The sequence below is a fragment of the Vicia villosa genome, linkage group LG1, assembly GCF_029867415.1.
Source record: "Vicia villosa cultivar HV-30 ecotype Madison, WI linkage group LG1, Vvil1.0, whole genome shotgun sequence".
NCBI classification, from domain to species: Eukaryota; Viridiplantae; Streptophyta; class Magnoliopsida; order Fabales; family Fabaceae; genus Vicia; species Vicia villosa.
In genome coordinates, this window is record NC_081180.1 from 27,938,228 (window position 1) to 27,954,145 (window position 15,918).

Sequence of the window (15,918 nt, forward strand, 5' to 3'; positions counted from 1 at the left end):
TTCAGGTGACTCACGCCTACAGATCCTTTAGGCTTCTTTTTCTTCTTGATTATCAGGGCTTTCAGTTCTTGCTGCCCCTTTGCCAGTTCCAGAATTGCCACTTGAACTTGGGCATTCTGTGCTTCGAGATTCTTGATGCTCATTTCGGATTCCATCTCTTCTGACTGAAATAAACAGCGAGAAGATGAGAAATCCGTCATGTGAACCTGTTATGCAATGTGTATGACTGGATGCCATGTGTATGCAATGTATGAAATGTATATGCAATGTATATGAATGCAATGTATGAAATGTATATGCAATGCATGAAGTGAAATGTGTGTGCAATGTTTCAAGGATCTTAGAGTTTAGATTTGTTAAAGAAGAAACAAACGTTAGTTAATCAATTTATTTCTTTTTTTTTTTTGCTTCTTTTTTCTTTGCCTCATTTGGGCTTACAAGACAGAAATAAAATAAATGATCCTTCAGGTCTCCTGTGGACGCTTTCTCTTTGCCCCCGGGAATGTGTTGATCTGCTGTTCTTCTTGAAGCTGTCCGGTGAGCTCCAATATCCTTCTCTCATAGTCTTGACAGTATGCTTTGAAGGTGTCTCTTTCCTCTTTGAGTTGAACCCAAGATTTTTGCAACTCTTCTAGGTCAGTTGGCATGTCCGGGTGTAGAATAACTTGAGGTTCATATCCTTCGACCTCTGGTTCAATAGTCACAGGTAGAACAGCAGGATATGGCATAAGGAGTTTCTGGGCATGAGTACGGACCCATCTGAGGTAGGGTTCCATAGGAATAGAATTCCATTGCCCCAGAGTTTTGCTTTCTATTCTATAGACACTGCCCCATGCATGTATGAACCTTCGTCGGTGTCTATGAGAATCATTCTCGTAATCAAACACAATGCCATGGATAATCATGTCATGAGGACCGTTGCTCCTTGCATATCCGAATTGGCGTAGAGCTAAAGAGGGATTGTAAGTGATGCCTCCTTTGATGCCAAGGAGTGGCACATTAGGGTACTCTCCACAATGATCAATGATAGTAATGTCTCTTTGAAAGAAGTTGTTCCACCGGATATCTGAGTGAGACAAAGACATAATCCTGCGAGACCAATGCATTCTTTGTTCATTTCTCAACACTGATCGGGGAAGATGAAATGTAAACCACCTAGCCAGTAGTGGTATACAGCACATGAGAGTTCCTCGTTTCTTCATGGTACGAGTGTGTAGAGAATGTAGAATGTCTCCCAGCAATGTTGGTACCGGGTTACGGATTAGGAAAAGGTTGATGATGTGTACACTTATGAACTGGTCGGGATTTGGGAATAAAACCAACCCATAGATCAAAAGTGCCATAACTTCCTCAAAAGCTGGATAACTTTTGTTTTCTAGCAGTAGTCGAGCCTTTTCCAATAAGAACTTGGCAAGTAAACCCTTAACTCCACTTTTTGTTTCCCAATTGGACTCGATTTCTGATTTCCGCAGATGTAAAGCAGCAGCAATGACTTCAGGTTTTGGAATCCTTTCTAAACCAGTGAAAGGTAATTGATTTCGAACAGGCAATCCAATTAGTTCAGAGAATTCTTCCAAAGTGGGTACCAACTGGTAATCAGGAAAGGTAAAGCAATGATGTTCAGGGTCAAAGAACTGGAACAGGACCCGTATCATGTCTTCTTCAAATTTTGAGGTAACCAAATGGAGTAGGTGACCATGCTTTTCAGTGAATTGAACATTCCTGGGGAATTCTGACACTAAGTCTTTTAGTTCGGACGGTACCGTTGAGATGTTGATTCGGATGTAATCTTTGGTGGCGGGAGCCATTACCTGCAAAAACAAAGGTAAACTCTTTGATCCTTGAAGTGTTTGGTGCAAAAATGATATGCTTATGATGCAAACATGTGGCACACAAAAAACAAATCAAACAATAGCCTTAGGTTTAAAGGCTTGTATGAAGCTGATAGGTGATACCCTCCCCACTGAAGTTGAGTTGGTTAAAACCTGTCCTAGAATTGGATTCGGGTTCTATGATCCTTGGAAGTAACATCTCAATACGGCGCTCGAGCGGCCGATCAAAATATTCCTCGAGGATAACTAACTTCGATCAATTTCAAAGCTAGCCACTTAATAGGCCACAAGTCAAGTTCAACTAAAAAGGTTCTAAGACAAATTAGTGTTTAATGACATTTCGGAAGCCTAATATACTCCTTGATCGTTTTCAAGGGACATCAGTATAAACCAAAGTATCGCACTAACGATGACTACCAGATCAACCGTATCGGTACATGCCGTACAGTTTCCTTGGTCTATTGTCATATACTTAAGGTATCTCGAGATTCGGGTTAGAATCTTTCACACAAGCAAAATACCCAAGCAAGCCTTTGAAAAAATAGAGCAATCAAGTCAATCAATTGAAAACATCGAAGTGATCTATTCTCTTAAGGTAACCCCTTTTGAAAACATTTTGTTTTTGAAAGTATAGTCCCCAGCAGAGTCGCCAGTTCTGTGGACCTCCGATTTTTTTTAATACCGGACCATACCTCTGATCTGTAGAGATACGTGAACTGACTCTTTTTTGTCGCTTAATGCTTTCGCATTTTGAAAATTCACAGAGTCGCCACCGACCTTTTATTTTATCCAATTAAGGAAAGGTTTATAAAAGAAACAGAAAAAAGACCTTTAAGAAATTCTGGGTAAGGGGGTAGGTTATACAAAGGGAAGGTGTTAGCACCCTTTGTATCCATGGTTATCCATGGGCTCTTAAGTTTGCTTAGCTCACTTGTTTTTCGATCACTTTTCAATTGCTCTGAAATTGCTCATATGTGGTTTCAAATACTTTTGTAAATTGAATTTTGTAATGATCCGTGTGGATGTATACAAAATGCTTGTTTATCTTTCGAAAGATGTTTTGAAAAGAACGTTAACTTTGTAATAACCCGTGTTTGGATGTATACAAAGTATTGTCTTTTTTTGAAAGTTTTGAAAAATCAACAGTGTATGAGAATTTTGTTTGTTTTGATTTGAGCAAGCAAACTAGGAGGTCTACCCTGAGTTGTAAGGTCTTTATCCTATTTCCTTTAAAAATCTATCCTTTCACCGGATATAAAAGCAAGGTTCGATTTTGTACTCAAAACAGTGGAATTTTGACTTTGATTTTGAAAAGAATGAGAAGGGATTACCTTAAAAGGTGCAAGTGTGATTGTGATTGGATTCAGATATTTATCTTTGAAGTTAGTGATCTAACGGTTCAATTTTATCTTTGACATACACGCAGTTTATATGTGCTGGAAATTAAAATGCGGAAATGTAAAGTGCGGAAAGTAAATCTACGCTATTACATCGATTGTGCAGGAAATGTAAACTAGCCTATTTACATGAATTTGACATCCTATACATTTATCTAGGAATTTTAAATTGCAAGAAAAATAAAAGGCATGTTTTTTGGTTTTTTATGATTTCTTTTAATTATAATTAATGTATGATTAATTAAATTAAAATGGAGAAAAAATATGAAAATTGATTTAAACCTAGAAATTAAGTTTAAAATATGTACAAAATATTTATCAATTAATTTTAAAACAAAACTAATTTTTTTGGAATTTTTGAAATTGATTTGAAATTGATTTAAGTTAATTAAAACATAATTATGCAAATAATTATACAAATAATTAAAACTTAAAGATAAAATTATTCAAAATATGTACAAAATTAGTTTATAATATATAAATAATTTTTAACATTAAGAACAATTTTTTTTATGATTTTTTGATTGGTTAGAATAATTAAAAAGCCAATATATAAATATATACTAATTAATTATGCAAAATATTGAAATTATGAAGAAAAATAAAATATTTTTATTTCAGAAAATAATATATTATTTTAGAAGTATAAAAATATTTTTTGTGTATTTTTTGGATTTTTAAAACTATTTTTAATTAATTTAACAAAGAAATTAAAATAAAATAGAAATATAAAAAGAAAATAAAAGGATACTGATCCTGTGTGGTTTGATTGAGGGAGTATGGTATGCACGCATGATCTGGTGCGTTGGATGAGCCATTAAATGAAATCAGGTGGTCCAGAAATTGAGGCACATGGCTTACGTTACACCTGCAAGGCACAGAATTAGAGAAAATTCAAAAAGTACGCGCGCGCTTCTGAACCAATGAGGTGGAGACACCTCATCGTCTTCAACCTCTCGCCAGGGGTTTCAACAGCGCTTTTGTAAAAAAGCGCTATAATAAGTGAACCCTAAATCTGCAAAATAACGAATAGGGGTAAACAAGCAAATAAATTTGGCGCAATGGTACCATTTGATTCGTCTTGTTCCGCTGAACTTAACCATGTCCTTAATTTTGCTTAATTTTGGCCCTAATGAAGAACCCTAATTTTGAACTAAGCAAACCCTAAAATGGTATATGCTACAAACAGCCATTAAAGTCCAATTGAAGCTCCAGAAACGACCAGAGCTTCAAACCAAACACAATTATGCATCTACATCTTGTTAAATATGCGTGAGTTATGAGATATAAGTTGGTTTTAGTTTGAACAAACCGTGGCTTTATATAGCTCGATTCAGTGAAGTTTAGGACTTGGAAATGATTGGAATTGTTTCAGTGTAGCTCAGAGATGATGTTTGAATGTTTATTTTATATTGAAATGGACTGAAACTTAAAATTCGAATTTCAAGTTTCTTTGAAAATTACAAGTGGTTACAAGTATGCTATATGCTTATGGATGCTTCTGAACTCGTCTCTCTCTTGTTGCTGAACTAAGATAGCTTATTTATAAGCTATGTGTGCTTACAATTGAAGCTAATATGTGCCTTAGTTGCCTTTGTTGAAACTTTGGTTTTTTAATATTAAAAACCTTTGAAAAATTGACCAAGTCTTGCTCTCCTTCAATGCACCTGCCTTGCCCTTCAATTCTCTGCAGAAGATGAAGATTCCTTAGGGGTGAGTCATGCTTGGAAGTTAAGCTACCATTATCCATGCATTTTCCTTTTAATTTTAATCTTAAAGTAAGATAAAATCATGCAAAAAATGGATAAAAAGGTATGGGCTTAGTCTTGGTCGTGGGAGGCCCATATCATCATGGAAATGATGTTTGAATGCTGAAAACTTGGCCCCATTTGGAAAAAATGCCATTTTAATCAATGTTGATTTCATGTATTTTCCCAAAATTTAGCCAACTTCAACAAGGTGTAAATCCTTCAATTTTTGTCATATGAAGGAGATCTTGCACTTTTTGGAAACCTCAAAGAGTCCTCTAACCAATGCCTTTGGTCTCATGTCAAAATGATTTTTGAAGCTCCTTGTGTGTCCTTTTGAAAAAAGTGTCTTTTTGTTGACTTTGAAAATGACCTGTAATGTCTTTGATCATATTTTTCAAATGGTGAATCCAATGACCATGGGATCAATGGCATTTGAAAGATAATTGAATTTCCTTCAAAACAAGCTTTGGTTTGAATTTTTTGGATGAAGGATGAGAGAGTTATGATCAGTCAAAGTTGAGTTGACTTTTCAGGCAAAAACCCTAATTTTGAATCTTAGGGTTTTGTTGATTTTTGATCTTTCCTTGATGAATTATGATCATCCAATGATCAAATGATGAATCCTTTGACAAAATATGGACTTTGACAAAAAATTTCATTTTTGACTGTCTGTTGACTTTTTTGGTCAAACGGGTCGTCTGTTGACTGTTTGAGCTGCTGACGGTGCGTCTGAGTGAATTGAAGTTTGAAAATTTGTATGATGGTACTTTGAGATATATGGATGCATATGAAATCCATTTGAGCTCTCAAAAACTTGTTGCTCCTGTAAAAACAAGAAAAACCCTAGTCAGGGACTGTTTATGTAGGAGACAGTTAAGCGTACCTGATTTTTGCGCAGTGTTGAGTCTCTGCTAATCGCGTGATATTCAGAAGACTTCTAGAACAAAAATCTTGGAATTTTGAATTGTGAAAGATTGATTTGATTGATGGTACAAAACACTGAGAATTGTACTGCCAGCAGTTTGGCTGTCAACTGACTGTTCAGGTATTGACGTAGCAGTTAGAGTGAAAAATCAACAGTCAAAGTTAATTTTCTTTTTTGTTGTTTTTTTGTTTTTGTTTTATGTAAAAAATGAAAGTTTATTTACATGACTTGTTAGAAAAACACAGACATAATAAATAACTAATATTTACGGTATGCGGGCAAAATTACCGATAATAACCCTGAAAATCATTTAATGCACAGAAATAGGAATATTTGACTGGCAGAAAACACACAAAATATTATCTTAGTAATTAAGAAATATTATGACAAATAGTACAACATTTAATAGTGACAGTACAAATATCACATACTATATTGAACAGTACGACGAATAAACGGTACATTTAAGAAATAAGAAATACGGCAAATTTTAAGAATGACGATTAATGACCCATGCTATGAACAATAACATGTAGATGATTGGGAGTGCAACCATTGCAGGTCCACACTCTTCAGGACTACGCAGGCAGAAGAAAGTCATGATCACCGTAGCAATGGTGATGACTGTAAGAAACAGTGTCTCTATCCACTTTGCCATTCTTGTCAGGGAAGAAGAGAAAATAGATATGAGATAGGAATTTGAAAGATGAGTTGGAATTTGATGTGAGATTTTATGGAAGAAAATGAGAGGTATTTATAGAATGGAAAGAAGGAAAGAGACGTTGGGGAATGATGTGATTCCGTACAAAAGGAAAATTTGAGTGGAAGTAAGATTTGAAAGAAAGTGTATGATAGTGTTGGAAAAAAGAGAGATTTGATTTTTGAAAAAGAGATTTGAAAAGATTTTTGCAAATATAGTACAAAAATTAGTGGGAAACAAAAGATAATAATAATCTACTTGTTACCAGTACAGTCTGAGTTTCCTGATTCTGCGCCTGCAAAAAGATTTAACTCTGTACCAATTGTGTCAGTACCATTTATCTGTAAATAAATAAATAGCATGTGTGAAGTAATACACAGTATTTGGCGTTTGCGTAAGAATAAATTCAACTGCAAGCCAAATTACTGTATAAGAAAAATTCTAAAAACTAAGCATTTCATATGTCAGGATATTTGTTGAAATAAAAATCCATGATTATATGAGACCCTTAATTTTCAGATTGGAGTTTTCTTGAAAAATATGTGGGCAAATTTTGGGGTATAACACCCAAGTAAACAAACCAAGAAACCTTAATCCTTGAGACTTTCCATAAAATGAAATCTTCTGATGATAACCCTCTTGTATTGCAGAATGAGAATCTCTTTTTCAATTAAGACCTAACGTGCCATGAGTACACCAAAATATTTCCCATATCTTGCACTTTAAACAATGGTAGAACCCCATTGAAATTCACTGATGAACAAATCCATGTGGAACCCCTCTTGAAAGCCACATGATTAGGGAAATGAACCCTAATCCTTAGTTGAAGTATTTTTTGCTGAAAACCTAAGCATAGCTGATCTTTGGAAACCTTTGATGGTGAATAACTTTATATGATGATGAGAGAGTACTCCATAATGACCACATGATTAAACCATAATTCCCTTGATCCATGTTCCAAGAGAATTCCATTTAGACCAAACTTGTTTGATGTAGTAGCTCCAAACCATAAGAAACCCTAGCTTGTATGACCATTGATCCTTTTGGACCAAGGTGTCTTATTGAATGAACGTATGCTATGCAAATGACGTAATGAAGTGATGCAAATGAAAATGAGAAACATAAGCCAGATAAAAGTGAAAGAGTTGGACAAATTTGGGGTTTGACATCATCTTGCATTGTTTCCGTTGACTCCACTTTTAAAGCAATTTTTTTATTTCTTTTCTAGATCTTCATGTTTTTTTAGCCTTCCAATTTCTAACTCTTGTTCTTGAAGTTTTATGAACAATGTCGTTGAAGATATTTTGGAAAGACTTTTCTTCTCCGATATAGTTGTTACCTTTGGTTGCCACGCTCTTGACAATGATCTAAGAACTTTGAGACTTAATTCATCATTTATGAAATTTTTTCCAATGCCAGCAAATGATTTGTCAAGTGTGTAAATCTCTTTTGCAAATCAAGTATGTTTTCTCCTAGTTGTTTTCTAAACATCTTATATTCTTGAAATCAAGTGTTTAGTATGGATCTTCTCACTTCCTTCTGCCTTCATGTGTAACTTCCAATGCTCACCATATTTCCTTGGCCATTTTTCAGTTAGACACTCAAAACAATTCTACCATTTCTAAGGCAAACACAATTATACTTTTTGCCTTCTTATCATACAACACTTTCTTTCTTGTTGTCACCAACGGTCCAAGAACTTTTCATTTTTGGTTGTCTTGCACCATTTATAACAGTTGTAGAAATGTAGGGTCCATCCTTGACAGCATTCCATACTTCACCCCCTTATGCTTCTAACAACAAATACATATGAATTTTCTAGAAATCATAGTATTCACCGGCGAAACATGGTGTTTTGTTGGTGGTGCCACCATCTACTAGGAAAGTTTTTGCAGAATCCATATCTACAAAATGCAATCCAAAAAGGGGTGATTTTTTTTTGTCTTAGAGAAGGATTTTGAACTTTTCTTTAAAGCAAGGGTACTTAGTCTTGATTTAATACTTTTTACAAGAATCTCATCATAGTGGAAAAATCTTCAAAGTGTGAAGGAACTAGATGTACCACTTTATTTTACAATTACTTTTTACCACACACTTTGGTGATTAAGATACAATTACTTGAATAATTTGAATATAAGAGATTCTTAAATGAATTCCAAGAATGAAATTTGATCTTTCCTTTCAATATACAATAAAATAATATATGAACCATGAACCATAAGTGCCCATAAATTTGAATAAAACTTTTGCGATGATATGAAAGATTGTGCAGAAAAGTTTCAAAGATTTTGATTAATGAACACTTAGAAAGATTTGAATTATATGTAAAATTTGAATGAAAGAGATAATTTGTAACACTCATGTATTTGGTCTTAAGTACACCCTAAGAAACTTCTTAGATCAGATGCATAAATTTGTAGAAGTTACATGAAGGTTTGCAATGGTTTGGAATGACAATGGTTCATGAAAAGTCAAAATTATGTAGTGTATAATTGGTTACGTAAAAAGCATAACTAGTTACCACATTTGATAATGCTTAAAATACCAAATAGAATAGATAATGCAAATGCAAATCCAGAATTTATGAATATGATAAAATACAAACCCTAATCCACAACTACTTAATTTCTAGTTTATTCAATCCAATTTCATATTTCATTAATTTCATAAATACAAGCCCTAATCCCCAATTACATAATTTCAGGGTAAGAATTCAAATCCATTTAAAAATTTATAAATTTCATAAGATACAAATTTAATCCCCAAATCGATTATTTTTGGTAAGAATTTCAATCAACTTCAACTTAAAATATAAATCCTTAAATCCAATTCAATAATTTATGTATAAAAAATAATATCAAATTGATTTTGGGAAAATATACATAGTGGGATGGATATGAACAATTATTTGTGAAAGGAGACGACAACATGGAATTATTGCTTCGAACCATATAACAACAAACATGAAAAAATTTACAAACGATCTGATAAACACCGCAACCAATATGAATTACACAAACATTTGCTCTGAAAGCTAAAAATCGAACATGAACACAGTTATGAAATTGGGTGGGAGGGAAGCAGTCGAATACAAATTTGGGATTTAGGGAATAAGTCAAAATTGGAAAAAGGATGCAGAAGAATGAGTTCGAATAACGTGTGTGTGGAATTTGGGGTTTTGAATTGCAATTTTGAATTCTTCAATTGGGAGAAGGAAGAAGTAGAATAAGGTGTTTGAAGAAGGGAGTTAGACATAATTTTTTAAAAGTTGTTTTTAATTTGTAAATAATTATTAAGTAAATAGGGACTAATATGTAGGGGTGGCAATGAAATCCATTAAAGTAAAATCCATCAAATCCATCCACTAAATTATCCATCCAATCCATCCATTATAAAAAAGAATAGTTAATGGATTGAATCCAATCCATCCATTTAATGTTATGGATGGATCCAATCCATCCAACAAAGTTTAAAAATCCATTGAATTATCTAATATTTTATTTTAAAACTAATTGATAGTTTTTATAGTTAAATAATTAATATGTGTTTTTGTCAAAAAAGTTATTTAATTTTATATATATATATATATATATATATATATATATATATATATATATATATATATATATATATATATATATATATATATATATATATATATATATATATATATATATATATGTATATATATATGTATGTATGTATAACCTCTCAGTTAAAATTAAAACAGTAGCAAACATATTCACTACTTTTTGTTTTGTTGGTTTCCTTATCATATGGTGCTGGTTCAGTATTTTAATATAATAACGTCACAATTCATTTTTAAAAAAACATCATAATTTGTATATAATTACCGTATATATGTTGAGTTTTGTTACTTTTACAAAATATCTTTGATCTTAGCCACCTTATCATGTGTATTGCAAAATATAAAATCTGAAGATATTAAATATGTCTTTTTTTTATTTTTTTTAATAATTTCATGCAATAGAGTTTTAAGTTTAAAATATTTAAATCAATACCAAAACGCAAATTAATGTAATTACGTTAAAACATGGACCCTGATAAACTCAACTACAAGCAAATATTTTGAAAATTTCTTTACCCACCTCCCTATGGGGGTCACCCCCAGTGAAAACCCCACTTTACCCCTGCTTCGGAAATGCATTTCTGAAGTATTTTTTTTTTTAAAAATTTCTCAGACTTCGGAAGTGCATCTCCGAAAACACCAAATGGGGGGTGTTTTCGGAGATGTACTTCCGAAAACACCTTTTTTCAGATTTTGGGGGGTTTTGGAAATGCACTTCCGAATTATGTAGAAACTGTGTTTTTTTTTTATGTTTTTCGAAACAGTCTCGTATTTTTAATTAAACTGCAACGCCAAATAAAATAAGCGACATATAAATAGAAAATACTAGTATGATAAATCAAATCCAGATAATATATACAAGCCAATCCAAATAGTAATAGTGTGCGAAAGATACATTCCGAAAACAAAAAAATAAACCCGGACTCCTACTGGGTATGCCTAACCCTCTCTCCCTAGGACCTCCTTTGCCGCCTGTATGCCGCCGCACGGCCCGCATCAGTGACGATCATCTCCATCACGGCGACAGCCTCTGGACCGCCCTGATGAACGACACCTCGATCCAACGTGTCCCGCCCAAGCATCTCTATCCGCTGGCAGATCGGCAGGAGATCAATGGCGTGGTCATCCTCGGCCTGTTGGTTCTCCAGGATCTCCTCGTGTGCTGGCCTAGGAGAGCCGGGAGCATCGGGTCTCAGCAGAGGATGTGACACCCGGTAGAACCATGTGACTTACCCCTCCACACTGTGCCAGTCCTGGGTGACCCGAATGCGACGATACTCCTCCGGTACCACATGACGCTCCCAATCCTCAAATATGCCAGTGAGCTGCACTCGGGTCACTGTGTCGGGAGCAGCCTCAAAAGGTGACCTGGGTATCATCTGCACATACCCAAATTGTCGCATGCACCGCTCAGGGAGATACCGGACCATGGTCCTGGTCCCGCATGCCAACCAGCCAGAATATAAAGATATGCCGTCAAAGGGGACAACATGAGTGTAGTCGCTGAATGGCCTCCAAGTGACGTCATCGTGCATCGTGCGGTCCAGGTACCCACGGTATGGTCCCACTGTATTGTTCTCCCTCTGGAGAACGTATTTGGCGGCCCTGGGCATGGCGTCATCGTACTCAGGATCAATGTGGAAGTCGTGGATGCGGGAGAAGTAAGAGATGATCCAACTCTGAAACACAAACACGATAATGTATTAAAAATAAATACGAAACATAAATAAATACGAAAAAATTAAAATGAAACGTACCGTAAGTAGTGTGCAGGATCCGGTCAACTGCCTCGTCCTCCAGTTGGAGGCCTCATTCAGCTTCTGGTATAGGTATGCCAGAGTAGCTGCCCCCCAGTTTCACTGATGAACGGTGGTCAAGTCCATGAAGTAGCGGAGGTAGGTCACGTCGACGTACCTTGCACTCTTGTCCACAAAGACTGCAGCGCCTACCACAAACATGTACCAGCACCGGAGAGCGCAGCCACGGTGATAATGTGTAAATAGGTCATCACCTGCATCCTCGGATTCGGGCTCCATACCCAAATAGAGCGCCATCCACTCACTGGCTTCGATCCTCTGGATTCGGGAGTGGTGCAACAGCGCCCCCCTGATCGGCAGGTGGAGAAGACACTGCACAACATGCAAGGTGATCGTCATCTACCCAACCGGCAAGTGGAAAGAAGACGTCTCCCTGTGCCACCGCTCCACAAAGGCCCCCTGCATGCCGTGGCTGATGGTGGTGTACCCCGTCATGCAGAGCCCACTAAGCCCTGAAGCTCTCACCGCGTCGTTAAACCACTCAGCAGTTGGTTTAAACAGACTGAAAACCTTGCGGGAGTGGTTCACCATTTTCAAAGGCTCTCTCTCATGTTACAAAAAAAACAAATAAAAAAGTATGTTAAATAGACCGTTAAGAAAATATTGAATAAACGGCTAAATTATAAACGGTTAAATAATATAGTCGGACAAATTATAAAAAATACCTCTCTGTCCCAGATACGCCGAGCGACGTGCTCGTGGTAGGTAAGCAGCACAGAAGTGTCACTGGGCCCTCCCGGGTAGCCCTCCTCCTGCTCATCCTCCTCCCCATGTGGAGGGTCAACATCCGGTACCTCCTCCGCCTCGTGGTATGGCACTGCCTCCTCCTCCTCCTCTCGCTGGCGGGAAGAAGATACCCGAGCCAGACGACTCCTCGATCCAGATGTAGAGTTACCCTCGTCCATCTCCACGGAAACTCGCACATGTCGTCCCTGGCCCTGCCCCCGTCCCTGCGTCGACGCCAGCTGCGCCGCCGCCCGCTCGCGTCTAGCCGACGCAGTCTGGGTCTCTCTACCCTGTCTGATGCGTGCTTGGTTGCCTGACATGTTCCTGAAAACAATTGAAATCGATTAATATGCGAGACAAGAGATAAAACTAAAAAAATTGTATTTCTGATACACTTCGGAAGTTCATTTCCGAAACTGGGAATGGAGGTGTTTTCGGAAATGAACTTCCGAAACACCCCTGCGAAGAGATTTTCTGCAACTTCCATGGCAGACCCCAAAATCCTAAATCAAAACTACTTTTATGCATTCTAAACAACCTAAATATCAGTACCAACCTATCTTAATGTGATTTTTTCAATTTCTAAACACCCTAATAGAGTAATGAATAATGGATCTAAAAATTGAAATTTTTTGATAAACTTACCAATTAGTGTTTGAGATGATTTAGGTTGAGATTGGAAGAAGATTTTGGCAATCTCTGATACTTCACACTTGCTTTTTGCAGAAATTTTGAAGAGACTGAGTTTGGAAGAAGATTAGGGCAAAATCAATGGGGGAGGGGACTGTTTTGCTTAATATGTAAAACGCGCAGTATTTCAGAAATGAACTTTCGAAATGGTGTTTTCGGAAATGCATTTCCGAAATAAGACAAATTTTGAAAAAAAGGCGCTTTCAGAGATGCATCTCCGAAAAACACCTTTTTCTTGCATTTCGGAAATGCATTTCCGAAGTCAGGGGTATATGTGGTTTTTCACCAGAGGTGACCTAGAAGGTTGGGAGGTGGGCAAAGAATTTTCCAATATTTTTAAGTTTTTTATAACAAATATCTTTATATTTACAAACGAAATAAAAATATATTTAATAAAAAGCAATATTTTCAAGATATTTTAATTTAGTCAATACAGCACAATTTAAAGTTTAAGTATTAAATATGCGTCAGACCCTTATTCAATTTAAACTGTGAACAGTGGGGTAGAAAAAAATATTTTTATCAATCCATGTTTTAGAGATTAAAGAATGTGCATTGTAAAATTAATAAAAAATGTATTGAAAGATTAATTAAAAAAAATCTGCAGTTAAGAAAAAACTATTTTAGAGAAATTAAAAAAAAATATATTTTCTAAAATTTATAAAATAATTAAAATATTTTAATTAGTTTAGTGGATGGATGGATATCCATCCATTAAAAACATGTTAATAGATGGATTGAATTGGATTTTACCCTTAATGGATGGATTGGATTAAATTTTTTAAAGGTTATGTTAGTGGATTGTTAATGGATTAATGAATTGTTTTGATCCATCCATTAATAATCCAATCCATATCAATTCAATCCATCCGTTTTATCACCCCTATTAATATGTAATAACTGAAACTTTAATTTAAAAAAGACCCACTTTAAATTTACTGCATTATAAAATTGATGTGGCTTAGAACTTTATTCTATTGACCAATTAAAGTGACTTTATTAAAAAAATTAATTGTGTGACTTTGTCATAAGAGAGCATTGTATCCCACTTGTGAACTTGTAAAGGTAATTTTTCTATTACATTGGGTGATGGATTCACATGCAAACGTTGATGAATGATTATTTCCCGAGTACTACATAGTCCTTTTGATACCAATAATTGCTTTTATTAGAAAGAATTTTAATAATGAACTTGGTAGTTGGAATTAGAATTTAGAACTAGCATCATGTTATGTGAACTGTGAAGTACTTGCCAATAATGCAGTAAGAATCATTTGCCCTAGATTATGTGCATGTGCTTTGAGCAGTTTCTTGATTTCTTCATTTACTATTGTATAGTTTTTGCATGCTAAAACTATAAGTACTCGTGTACTAGTTACTAAAAATGTATGCAACTCGTGTTCCACGTGTTATTACATTGTGACTATTGAATGCACTACAAACGTGACCCACGGAACATGTATACTTTATATATTGAAAAATGTTCATATAAACAAAGACGGTGACCAATGTTATTTATAGGGAGTAGTTCATTTTAGAGAAAGTTTACAAAGACTGTGTGACCAATGAATGAACAAGAAACGTGAATGAAACATACTAGTTACAAATATGGATTATTATTTTTATAAGAATGTTTGTCGGATTATAAAAAGATAAATTCCAATATTTCTAAGCTGTTCGTTTTTGTTGGATATTTTTGTTTTATTTTTTATTTATTCGTTTTTGATGAGTCATCTCTAACCTCCTATTTTGTATTTAGTGTTTTTTCTTAATAATATGGATTTTTTATTTAGAAATATTTTCCTCACACATATTCTAAATGATTTTTACATTTAAAATTGTCAGAGTTGGTTCAAGCATCATGCTACAAGTGAGGTAAGGTATATGTTTATAGTAACTTGTTTTGAAATTTTACAAGATAGAATCAGAGATTTTCAAAATGTGAAAAAAAGATAATTGAACTTCTGCCATCATTTATCCTTGGTCCATGCTCTTGATCCTCCAAAAAGAAGCATGTGATTCGTCAAGTTCGTTGGCCTTCCGAAGGCTATATTAAAGTCAATGTGGACGGCTCTTCTTTGGTAATTTTGGTAATGCACAATGGTAATTTTGATAATGCAGTATTTGGAGGCCTTTCGAAAAACGATAGAGATACGTGGATTCATGTCATGTTGTAGAACTTATAAACTTCTCTACTCATCACATAAAAGTGGGTAGTGTAGACCTTCAATCAATCACAAGATACCATTTAATCTTAACATACTTATTTATTTATTAAATAGAGCAATTCTTGCATGGACACGACCATAAATCCATATTCTTGGGAACAGCCAGTAAGAAAGAGTACTTTTAAATTTATTTTAATTTTAATTTTGTTTTTAATTGGATTCATGGGGTGGTTGAGATTAAGAAGGAGAGTCAAAACTAATATTTATTTTTTAATTAATTAAAATTTTGTGATTGGTTGTGTGTAAAACAATTTCTTAGGTAT